At 41.3% G+C, this 10,119-nt stretch overlaps 1 pseudogene; it reads left to right on the top strand.

Moving 5' to 3' along the window:
• The first annotated feature begins 295 nt into the window (after window positions 1-295).
• On the top strand, window positions 296-8,969 carry LOC131302591 (2-hydroxyacyl-CoA lyase-like; annotated as a pseudogene).
• Window positions 8,970-10,119: the final 1,150 nt, after the last annotated feature.

Below are 10,119 nucleotides of genomic sequence, written 5' to 3'. Positions count from 1 at the left end.
CATTGTAAACCTCAACATTGTTATGCTTAGCAACCTCTTAAATGAATAATCAAAAGCTGACGTGTCAACTTTTGATTATCCATTTTTGATTATACCACTGTGGATGGCCTAACATGAAATTGCTAACAGGTAATTGGAATTGTTGGGCAGTCTGAGATTGAGAAAGCGGTTTCGTTGTTACCGCACGCAGAGCGGCCGTTGATTGTGTTTGGTAAAGGTGCTGAGATTGCTAGAGCTGAGAATGGATTGAAGAAGCTGGTAGAGACTATTGGGCATTCCCTTTTTGCCGATTTCCATGGGGAAGGGATCGTTGCCCGACACCCACGAGCTTGCTGCGACAGCGGTGAGGTCACTAGCCATTGGTAAATGTGGTTGATGTTGCACTCGTAGTTGGTGCAAGGCTTAATTGGTTGTAGTATTTTGGGGAGCCGCCGAAGTGGTCGAAAGATGTGCAGTTCATCTTAGTGGATATAAGCAAGGAGGAAATTGAGCTGAGAAAACCCTGTTTGGGTTTGGTTGGAGATGAAGCAAAGGTTGTGGAGATGATTAATAAGGAGATTAAGGATGACCTTTTTTGCTTGGGGAAAACTCACCCTTGGGTTGAAGCTATACAGAAGAAAGCGAATGAGAACGTGTCGAAAATGGATGCTCAGTTGGCGAAGGACGTTGTGCCGTTCAATTTTCTGACACCGATGAGAATTATTAGGGATGCGATTTTGGGAGTGGGTAGTCCTGCTCCGATAGTTGTTTCTGAAGGGGCAAACACGATGGATGTTGGTAGGTCTGTGTTGGTTCAGACAGAGCCTAGGACTAGGCTCGATGCAGGGACATGGGGGACAATGGGGGTTGGTCTTGGTTACTGCAATGCTGCAGCTGTGGCTTCACCCGACAGGCTTGTGGTTGCAATCGAAGGGGACTTTGGGTTTGGGTTTAGGGCTATGGATGCTGAGGTTTGTCTCCGTACTTGTCTATTGTCTATACGTCTATATTTTTTTGCCTTCTGACAATGCAAAACTCATCTATCTTGCATCATAGCATATTGGCCTAGAGTTACCAAAACAATGCGTTTGTCTTGTTGAATTTTTAATTGTGCAGTTGTTACACTAAAATGTTACCCTTTGCATTTCTGTTGTAAGAAGTGTAAGTATTCAGTTTCCGAGAAGCTACTTCCATGCTCACTAAGAGATGGTGGCTGTGAACTCAGAAATGTCTCGGTTTGTCTTAATGCTCAAACAGATATGTCTCGATTTGCCGCTGCTAGAAAATAGTTGGTATTGGTTCACTTTCATCCTTAGCACGGTTTCAAACAATGAATTCTTGTATGTTTTTTTATTGCTGATGCAGCTTTAGCGTACTAATATCATTCCCCTTGCTTGTTCCCCATTTCCATCTATTGTCCAAATCTTCATTTTGGGGGAGCCTGTTAATTTTGCTGAATAAAACAGTTCTTGTCATCCTTCATGATTTGGAACCAAAAAGTGCCATTAAGTTGTGTTGGCAATAATGATTACAAGTTTCTCTTCACCACTGTAAGTTTTGAGGTTAAGTTATAGGCATTTCTTAGCCGATTATAATTTGAGCGCTTCATGAAATTAGTCATTTTCAGGACAACAATCTTTTGGAACATAAACATGTCGTTGCACTTGAAATGTAATTATTGGATTCTATTTACTTTATAGTTACTAAATTTAGGTTCAGTTCAAGGAATAAAAAATTCTGCAAACATAGCAATGATTCTTCTGGTTTGGACAGAATATATGTAGCAGTTTGTTTTGGGTTGGATTAGGTTTCATCATCAGCTAAAAAAATGTCAGGCAACAGGTTTTGCAGTCATGAATATCTATAGTCTGCCTTGGCCTGTTCTCCAAATTTGCAGATAAAGCCATTGTCCTAAGTTAATAAAAGGTGACAGATATTTTATCTTCCTTTATTGGTGCTTAGGAAGTAGATGTAGATGGTGAAGTGAGGGCGAGGAGCATTTTTTCCGACTGTGATTTGTGTTCTTTTTCAAGTCTTTTGTAGCATAAGCCATTAGAATAGATGGTTCGAACTACTGGTTTTGTATTTCCTCCATTCATTGAAGTATTCATGTGTGTTACTAAGAAACAACTGTTTGACCCCTCAGAGTGGTTTAAAGGTGGTTAGAGGTTGAAGGAAAGCTGGGACAAAAAACTGGACAATGATTTCGTCATTGGGGGTAGCGGATGTATACGTGTACTGTTGCTACCAGCCTTTAAGGCAGTGTGCTTTTGGGCTGGTCTCTCAACCTTGATGTGAGGGGCTCAACCACTTTATCTGTACGGTAGTTTCAAGCTGAACTGAAGCTTCATTGGTGAAGATCTGGCCACAACTTTAGGAGGATTCGGTCAAAAAAATAAAAGAAGAAGAATCTTTAGGAGGATTCGAAAGCATGCCAATCTTATATATTTTGGTGTACTTCTGGGGAACATATGTAACGTATCCTATTTGAACCAAGCAGGGAGGCTAGGCTTTGAATGCTTATTTGTTGGTAGTTGGTACCACATAAAGTTGAAAATTATTGCTGGCATCGATTCCTTGGGTTTATGCAAGAATCCGAATATGGTTAGGCTATAATGTCATGCTGAGCTTAGTTATTATGGGTAGTGTTCATATGTCATTTAAGTGCACTCTTAGGATTGCCATTTTGTTCTTGGCTCGGTATGAAGTGGGCCTGTTTCCGTTTAAGTTACCTTAGGTGGTTAGTGGCCTGAGCATGAACCTGAAGTTCTTTTTTAATATCGAATTCCTGGATAGAGCAAAGCAGTAAAGAAAAATCATGTTAAAACTTCTGAGAAGGGATGCAGGGTCATCCCTGAATATGTTCATGCTAGGTATGTTACTATGCATCTCATTCCTGACAGTAGTGTTTATCATCTCACCATAACCACTGTTCCATATGACAGACTCACTGTAGCAGAATGGGTATGGATAGGCATTCAATTCTATCTCGATTATTGAAGTCTAATCAAAGGGAAAGAATTGGTAGTTGTTTGGGAAGGAAAAGTGTGTAGGGTGTTAAATAACCCTAACACATAACAATCTTATTTATATAGGTGACTCACATATTGAATAAGTAAACTAAGCAATGTGGGACTACTACTAATACTATATTCTAACACTCCCCGCAAGCTGGAGACTCTCCAGCTTGTTATATATCAACCAACGAAACAAATACCTCAACTACTAACAACAATAACGAAAAACAACCAACTTGTTAAAAACAATGGAACAACTGTCAATAGCAACAACCAATGAACAACTTCAACGAACGAAACGACTTCAACGAACAAAACGACTTCAACGAACAAAACGACTTCAACTTCAACGACTTCAATGAAATAATTTCAACGACCAACGAATCAACGAATGAATTCAACGACCAACGAACGACCAACGAATTTAACGACCAACGATCAACGAACGATTTCAACGATCAGCGAACGACTTCAACAAGCAACAACAACCAACTTTAACTACCATCAACCAACTACCAACGTCAACGAAATAGACGACAAAACAATATATGTTACCACGCTCACCTAAAGCATGGCCAAAAACCCGACCACGATTCCTAGAATCACGGCTTCGACCATGACCATGGCTGAATGAAGAACCACACCCACCAGAGACAGCGGAAGTAGAATCAGAATCAGATTTCATAGTAAATATGTCACCGTGCAATGAGAGGCAATCAACAATATTCCACCAACTACAAATAAGCATCAAACAACTACCAACAATACCCATACAAATATACCTTCGGCAACCAAAAGCAGAACCATAGAACAAATCTGACCAGCCATGAGTGATGGAACAGTACTAAACAACGATGAACAGTAACGATGATGAACAGTAAATGTGAACAGTGTCGGCGGTGAACAGTGTTAATGGCTATAGATTTCAGTTAAGTGTCTGATTTGGGATTTCAATGGGTAGAAGAGATTAGGGTTAAGATAGGGGCCAGGATTAGGGTTGTGATTTTAGGGTTTCGTGGTGAGATGATGATGGCGGTAGAGGGTGGCGGCTAGGGTTTTGCATATCTAAGGTGGATGGTGAACCCGCTCTGATATCATGTTGTTTAGGAAGGAAAAGTGTGTAGGGTGTTAAATAACCCTAACACAGAGCAATCTTATTTATATAGGTGACTCACATGTTGAATAAGTAAGCTAAGCAATGTGGGACTACTACTAATACTATATTCTAACAAGAAATTCACAACCATCTACGTCAAATAACAATGTTGAGATCCAGATGTTCTGTATATGCATGGAGTCTCTATGAGAAACTACTGTACTTTATAGCTTTCCAGCCTTGATCTTTGAATTTTCTAACGAGGATATTAATTTCGTAGATGGAACCATCTTTAATTATGCATTTTATGTTTTTTGAACTTCTGCAGACATTGGTTCGATATCAGTTACCCATGGTGGTGATAGTTTTCAACAACAGTGGTGTATATGGCGGCGATAGGAGAAGCCTGAAGAAATTACAGGTCCTTTTAAGGATGAACCAGCACCTACTTCATTTGTCCCTGGTGCAGCTTATCATCTCCTACCTGAAGCTTTTGGGGGCAAAGGTTATCTTGTCGGGACACCTGATGAACTCAAATCTGCTCTTACTGAATCTTTTGCGGCCTAGAAGCCAGCTGTGATAAACATCACGATAGGATCCATATGCTGGAGCTGAAAGTGGGAGACTTAAGCACAAGAACTGAGGTAGGCCGTAGCCTAGAGCTGGAAATTTGGTATACGACTGTTCAATAATGTGAAATTATGAGTTTCGATCATAATTTTTTACTTTTCCGCCACAGAAGTTTGACGCAAAACTAATAAATGCAATATTTTTTTGAATAAATATAAAGAAAAAAGTTAGTTAACTTTTTAATCCAAACCCACCAAAATAGTTACAAACCTCCTCTAGCCACAAGCGACGCCATACTTCGGGTGACCCCATGAAATTTTTTTTTAACTATTGCCATATTGAATTTTTTGCAAAACTAATAAATGACGTATGAAAGTTTAAAGTTTGACACCAGACTAGAAAAATTTTCAATCTTGGAACACCACAAAAAATTTAACCGATGGAATAAAAGACGAATGAGCTAAAACCCAGCTCCTTTTGAAACACCACAAAAAATGCTTGTTTGAGCTTTAAATGTACTATAGATGTTTTTGTTAATTAATAATAGCACTCCAAGGGTTTGACCTAGTGGTCAAAGCTTGAGATTTAGGATTTGCTCCTTCATGAGCTGGCTCTTAGGTTTCAAACGTCTCAGGGTGTAATCAACTTTTATGCGGTCACTCCATGCAGGGCTGTGCCTCGGCTTTAATCGTACTCGCTGATAGTAGACGATGGGATTGGATCGCTAGGAATAAGTCGACGTGCGTGTAAACTGGCCCATGCAGCTCGATCGAGTTGTCAAAAAATTTACAATTAATTAGTGAGAGTATTGAGGTTTATGATGACCCCCCATGTTCCGAAACTCCTGGAGTCGCCACTGGCTCGAGCAAAAAACAATATTTGAAGTGGCAATTGTAGTTGGAAGAAAACGATTGCCAATAGAGATTATTTTCCGGTTAATTCCCCCAGCCTCCATTGACATGAGTGCACATTCTAATAACTTTTGGCCATTTTTTTCCCAGTTTCGTTTTTCCTAGATTCATGTCTGGCCGCATATTTTGAGTCCAGATTTGAGAAATCGTCAAAGTTAGTTCCGGAATGAATGCTGGGATTTTAGATGCAGCATGCGTTCCCTTTTGAAGGGTTCTGTACAAACTGTGTTGAATATCAGAAGGTATGTTTCTCACTCTCCCTTCTTGGTTCAGTGTTTTCATGTTTCTATTTCTCACATGCTGATTACTTTGTGCATCCTTTTTTCTTATTGGTTTTCCTTGTAGCCAACATGAAAAATCTCCATAATCTTAAGTATGCATCCTTTTCCAAAAATGAGTACGTCATCTTTTTTCTGCATTAGGCTTAGATCAAGAGTCAAGACTAACTTCAATGATTGATCGTGTCCGATTAATGTTCCTGTACAGTTTTTTTTAGTGTCATCCAACAGACTAATTTCATCTGTTGTTTTTACAGTTTTTATTGTGGGGGCTCCGTTCCGGATGGTTCGTACTTTCTGAATGTTGGTACTGGGTTAGCTCCTGTCTCCTTGCTCAGTCCTGCAAAACGAAGCACGACTAAGAGACCACGCCAGAGGTTCTCCGGGATGGCCCTCCGGTGCAAGAGTTAGTTTGCTTGCAAGGAAGAGTTAGGGATTGGGAGCTAGGGTTTTTCTTGAGCGTACCTCTTCCAAGAAGGCATAATGGGATATTTATAGGGAACCCTTAGCTTGGTCTCCAAGATTGCACTAACGCTCAACACGCGTCGGCTGATGTCACTGTTGCATCACGTTTAGGGTTTTACAACCGTTTTCATGATGAGCTGGCACCTTCACGTGCCACCATCATTGTCCTCATAACCGTTTGAATGATGTCACGACCATCATCATTGCCATGGTTACTGTTCTGATGCGGATGAGCTGGTTCGTCGGCCAAGCTTCGCTCGGCACCGAGCATGTTGTTTGACCTTCGGCAGCTATCTAGACGAACTTATCCTCCACCCCGAGCAGATGCAGGGAATGGAGCATTTAAGGGAAGTGGTAATTAGCGAGACCCTCGGCTACAGGGACCCTCGGCTACGGTTGCTGATCCGAACGTCCAAAGAAAGATGTCTTGGAGTTAAAAGGAATACTGGGTCACGTTCGGCAGCTGCTCGAGGCATTTGCTCGGCCTGCTACATTTATGCATATTGAAATGGTCAAGTGGGAAAGTAATAAATTATTGCCACAATTTCAAATCATAAATTCTTCTATTCTTTTGATGGCTGATGCACCTCTAGTGTACTACTCCTAATATCATTTCTCTTGCTCATTCCCTGTTTCCATCCTATTGTCCAAATCTCCGTTGTGGTGGAGCCTTTTAATTTTGTTGAACGAAATGGTTCTTATCATCTTTGATGATTCGGAATCAACTATCGCTTTTAGGTTCTTAATTAATGGGAACAATGATAACAAACTTCTCGTCACCATTTAAAGTTTGGATAGTTAAACGATTGGCATTTCAGAGCCGGTCATGATTTGAGCACAACATAAATTTAATCGTTTTCAGCCATACAAGCTTTTTGAAGTACGGCGACAATAAGTTAATTACGTTCAGTTCGAGGAATAAAAACTATGAAAACAATAAGTTAATTACAATGATTCTTCGGTTTGGACAAAAAATGTGTAGTAGTTTGTTTTGAATTGGATTAGGTTTCATTATTGGCTAAAAAATGTCTGGCAATAGGGTTTGCAGTCATGACTATCTATACTCTGTCTTGGACCTCTTGGTCAGTTCTCCAAGTTACAGATAATGCAATTGTCATAAGTTAATGAACGATGCCATCTTTATCTTCCTTTATTGGTGCCAAGGAAGTAGACGTAGATGCTAAAGTGAGGGTGAGGAGTGTTCTATCTGGCTGTGGTTTGGGTTTATTTTCAAGTCTCTCAAAGCATAAGCCATTAGTCTTGATGATTCTAACATCTAACTGGTTTTGTACTCCATTTTATACAAGTAGTGAAGTACGTTACTCAGGAAAACATTGCTTTAACCCCTAAGAGTGGTTTAAAGTTGGTTAGAGGTTGAAGGAAAGCGGGAAGGAAAACTGTATGATGATTTTGTCGGCAGTGTGCTTCTGGGTTTGTCTCTCAACCTTGATGTGAGGAGCTCAACCACTTGCCTTATCCGCACAGTAATATCAAGCTGAACTGAAGCTTCACTGGCAAATTTGTACTGGCAGCAGCTTTATTCGAAAGCATGCCAATCTTATGTGTTTCGGTGTCCTTCTGGAACCATATGTAACACATCCTATTCAAACCAAGAAGGGAGGTTATGCTTTAAATGGTAGTTGGTGGCACATAAAGTTCAAAATAATTGCTGGCATCGGTTCCTGTTCCTTTGGTTCATGCAAGTATACGAATCGTGCTGAGCTTAGTTAATTTGCTAGTGTTCATATGTCATCACACTGCACTCTTAGGATCGCCATTTTCTCCTTCTCTGGGTGGATAGTTACATGAGCATGAACCTGAAGTTTTTTTATTTTTATTTTCGTAATATAGAATACCTAGATAAAGCAAACCAGTAAAGAGAAATCATGTTAATAATTTTGTCGGGGATGCAGGGCCGTCCCTAAACATGTTCCTAATAGGTATGTTACTAACTTACTAGGCATCTCAATCATGACCGTAATGGTTATGTCTTAGCTTCACCATTGTTCCATATGACCTAGATCCAATGCAGCAGAATGGTGTACAACCTACATCTAAAGAACAGATACAGTTAGGCATTCACTAACATCTATGTCAAATAGCCATGTGGAGATCCAGATGTTCTGTATAAGCATGTGGTCTCTGTGAGAATCTATTGTGCTTTATAGTTTTCCAGCCCTGATCTTTTGATTTTTCTAATGAGGATATTAATTTCGTAGATAAAACCATCTTTAATTATGCATTTTGTGTTTTTTGAACTTCTGCAGATGTTGGTTCGATATCAGTTACCTGTGGTGGTGATAGTTTTCAACAACAGTGGCGTCTACGGTGGCGACTGGAGAGGCCCTGAAGAAATCATAGATCCTTTTAAGGATGACCCAGCACCTACTTCATTATCCCTGGTGTAGCTTATCATCTCCTAATTGAAGCTTTTAAGGGCAAAGGTTGTCTTGTCGGGACATCCGATGAACTCAAATATGCTCTTACTGAATCTTTTGCGGCCCGGAAGCCAGCTGTGATAAATGTCACGATAGATCCATATGCTGGTGCTGAAAGTGGGAGACTTCAGCACAAGAACTGAGGTAGGCCGTAGGCTCTAGCTGGAAAGTTGATTTGCAGACTGAATATGACAATGTTCAATAATGTGAAATCCAAGCTTTGACAAGAAAAGGCAAGTGGAAAATTAAGTTAGAGAGAAGCTCTAACCTCTCTCTAACTTTACCCTCCCTCTCAACTCTCTTTCCACAGACCCAGTCCAAACCCGCCGCCAGAATCCGCGGGGGGGGGGGGGGGGGCGTCAGCCTCCCCTCTTCTTCTTTTTTTCTAGTTTCTTTCTTTTCTTATATATAATGTTCCAGCTGCCGTCGTTCACCGTCAAAAGGCACGGCTCTTGTCGACGGCTTTATTGCCATTGTCATCGGGCCTCCGTCGCCGTCATCCGCTTCGTCTTGCTGTCGGTTCTGCCCCATGAATACATCTTTTACAGCAGCTGTGTCAGAGCAAAATGAGGACATGCCCCCACCAAGAAGACGGGAAAGCAACCCCTGTTATAGCAGATCCGTCGTCGGCTTCGTTCAGGCCTCCGTCGCAGCCGCTCCCCTTCTCGCTGGACATGCATGCATTTCTTTCTTCTCTCGTGTTGTTCCCCTTTGTTGCCGGACAGCTGATCGGCTCCCGCCTCTAATGTCCCCTTCCCCCGTTCGATCGGCTGTTCCCATTTTTGTTCCAATCGACCCCCCTTTTCCATCCCCCTCTCCGATCGGATCGGATTTCCCCTGTTCGTTCTTCCCTTTCCCCTCTGATCCGACCGGTTTCGAGATGCATGCATGTCTGGTGGGTTTGTTTGTTTTGCAGGTTGATGTGATGTGTGTTGATGGGTCTCTTGGCCGCCGGAGTTGCTGGTGGTTTGGTTTTCTTGCATTGGCTAACTGATCTGTGTCGGCCGCCGTTAAAAATGGGCGCGATCCGGCCAGCGGTTCGGTCGCCTTCTTGATTTGTGTTCTTGGTTCTCGCTCGTATCATGTGTTTTTTGGGGTTGACTGCGGCTTGTCGTTTGGAAGGTGTTTCATGTAGCTTAATTGTTGTTTTACTTGTTTTTGTTGTCTTTGTGTTATTGCGGCTCAGTGCTTTGCTCTTTTGGCTCTTGTTAGCTTTCGCTCGTCGCAAGCGCTTTTTCTATCTAACGGCGAAAGCACTGTTGCTTTTTCTCTTGTATTATCTATCTTTATACCAATGAAGTTCTTTTTTATGCCAAAAAAAATAATGTGAAATCCTCAGATCTTGTTGTAGAGTTTTTCTTTTTT

This window comes from Rhododendron vialii, chromosome 10a (genome assembly GCF_030253575.1).
Source record: "Rhododendron vialii isolate Sample 1 chromosome 10a, ASM3025357v1".
In the NCBI taxonomy this organism is placed as follows: Eukaryota; Viridiplantae; Streptophyta; class Magnoliopsida; order Ericales; family Ericaceae; genus Rhododendron; species Rhododendron vialii.
The sequence above is the reverse complement of the archived record's forward strand: the minus strand, read 5'-3'. Positions and strand labels throughout refer to the sequence as shown.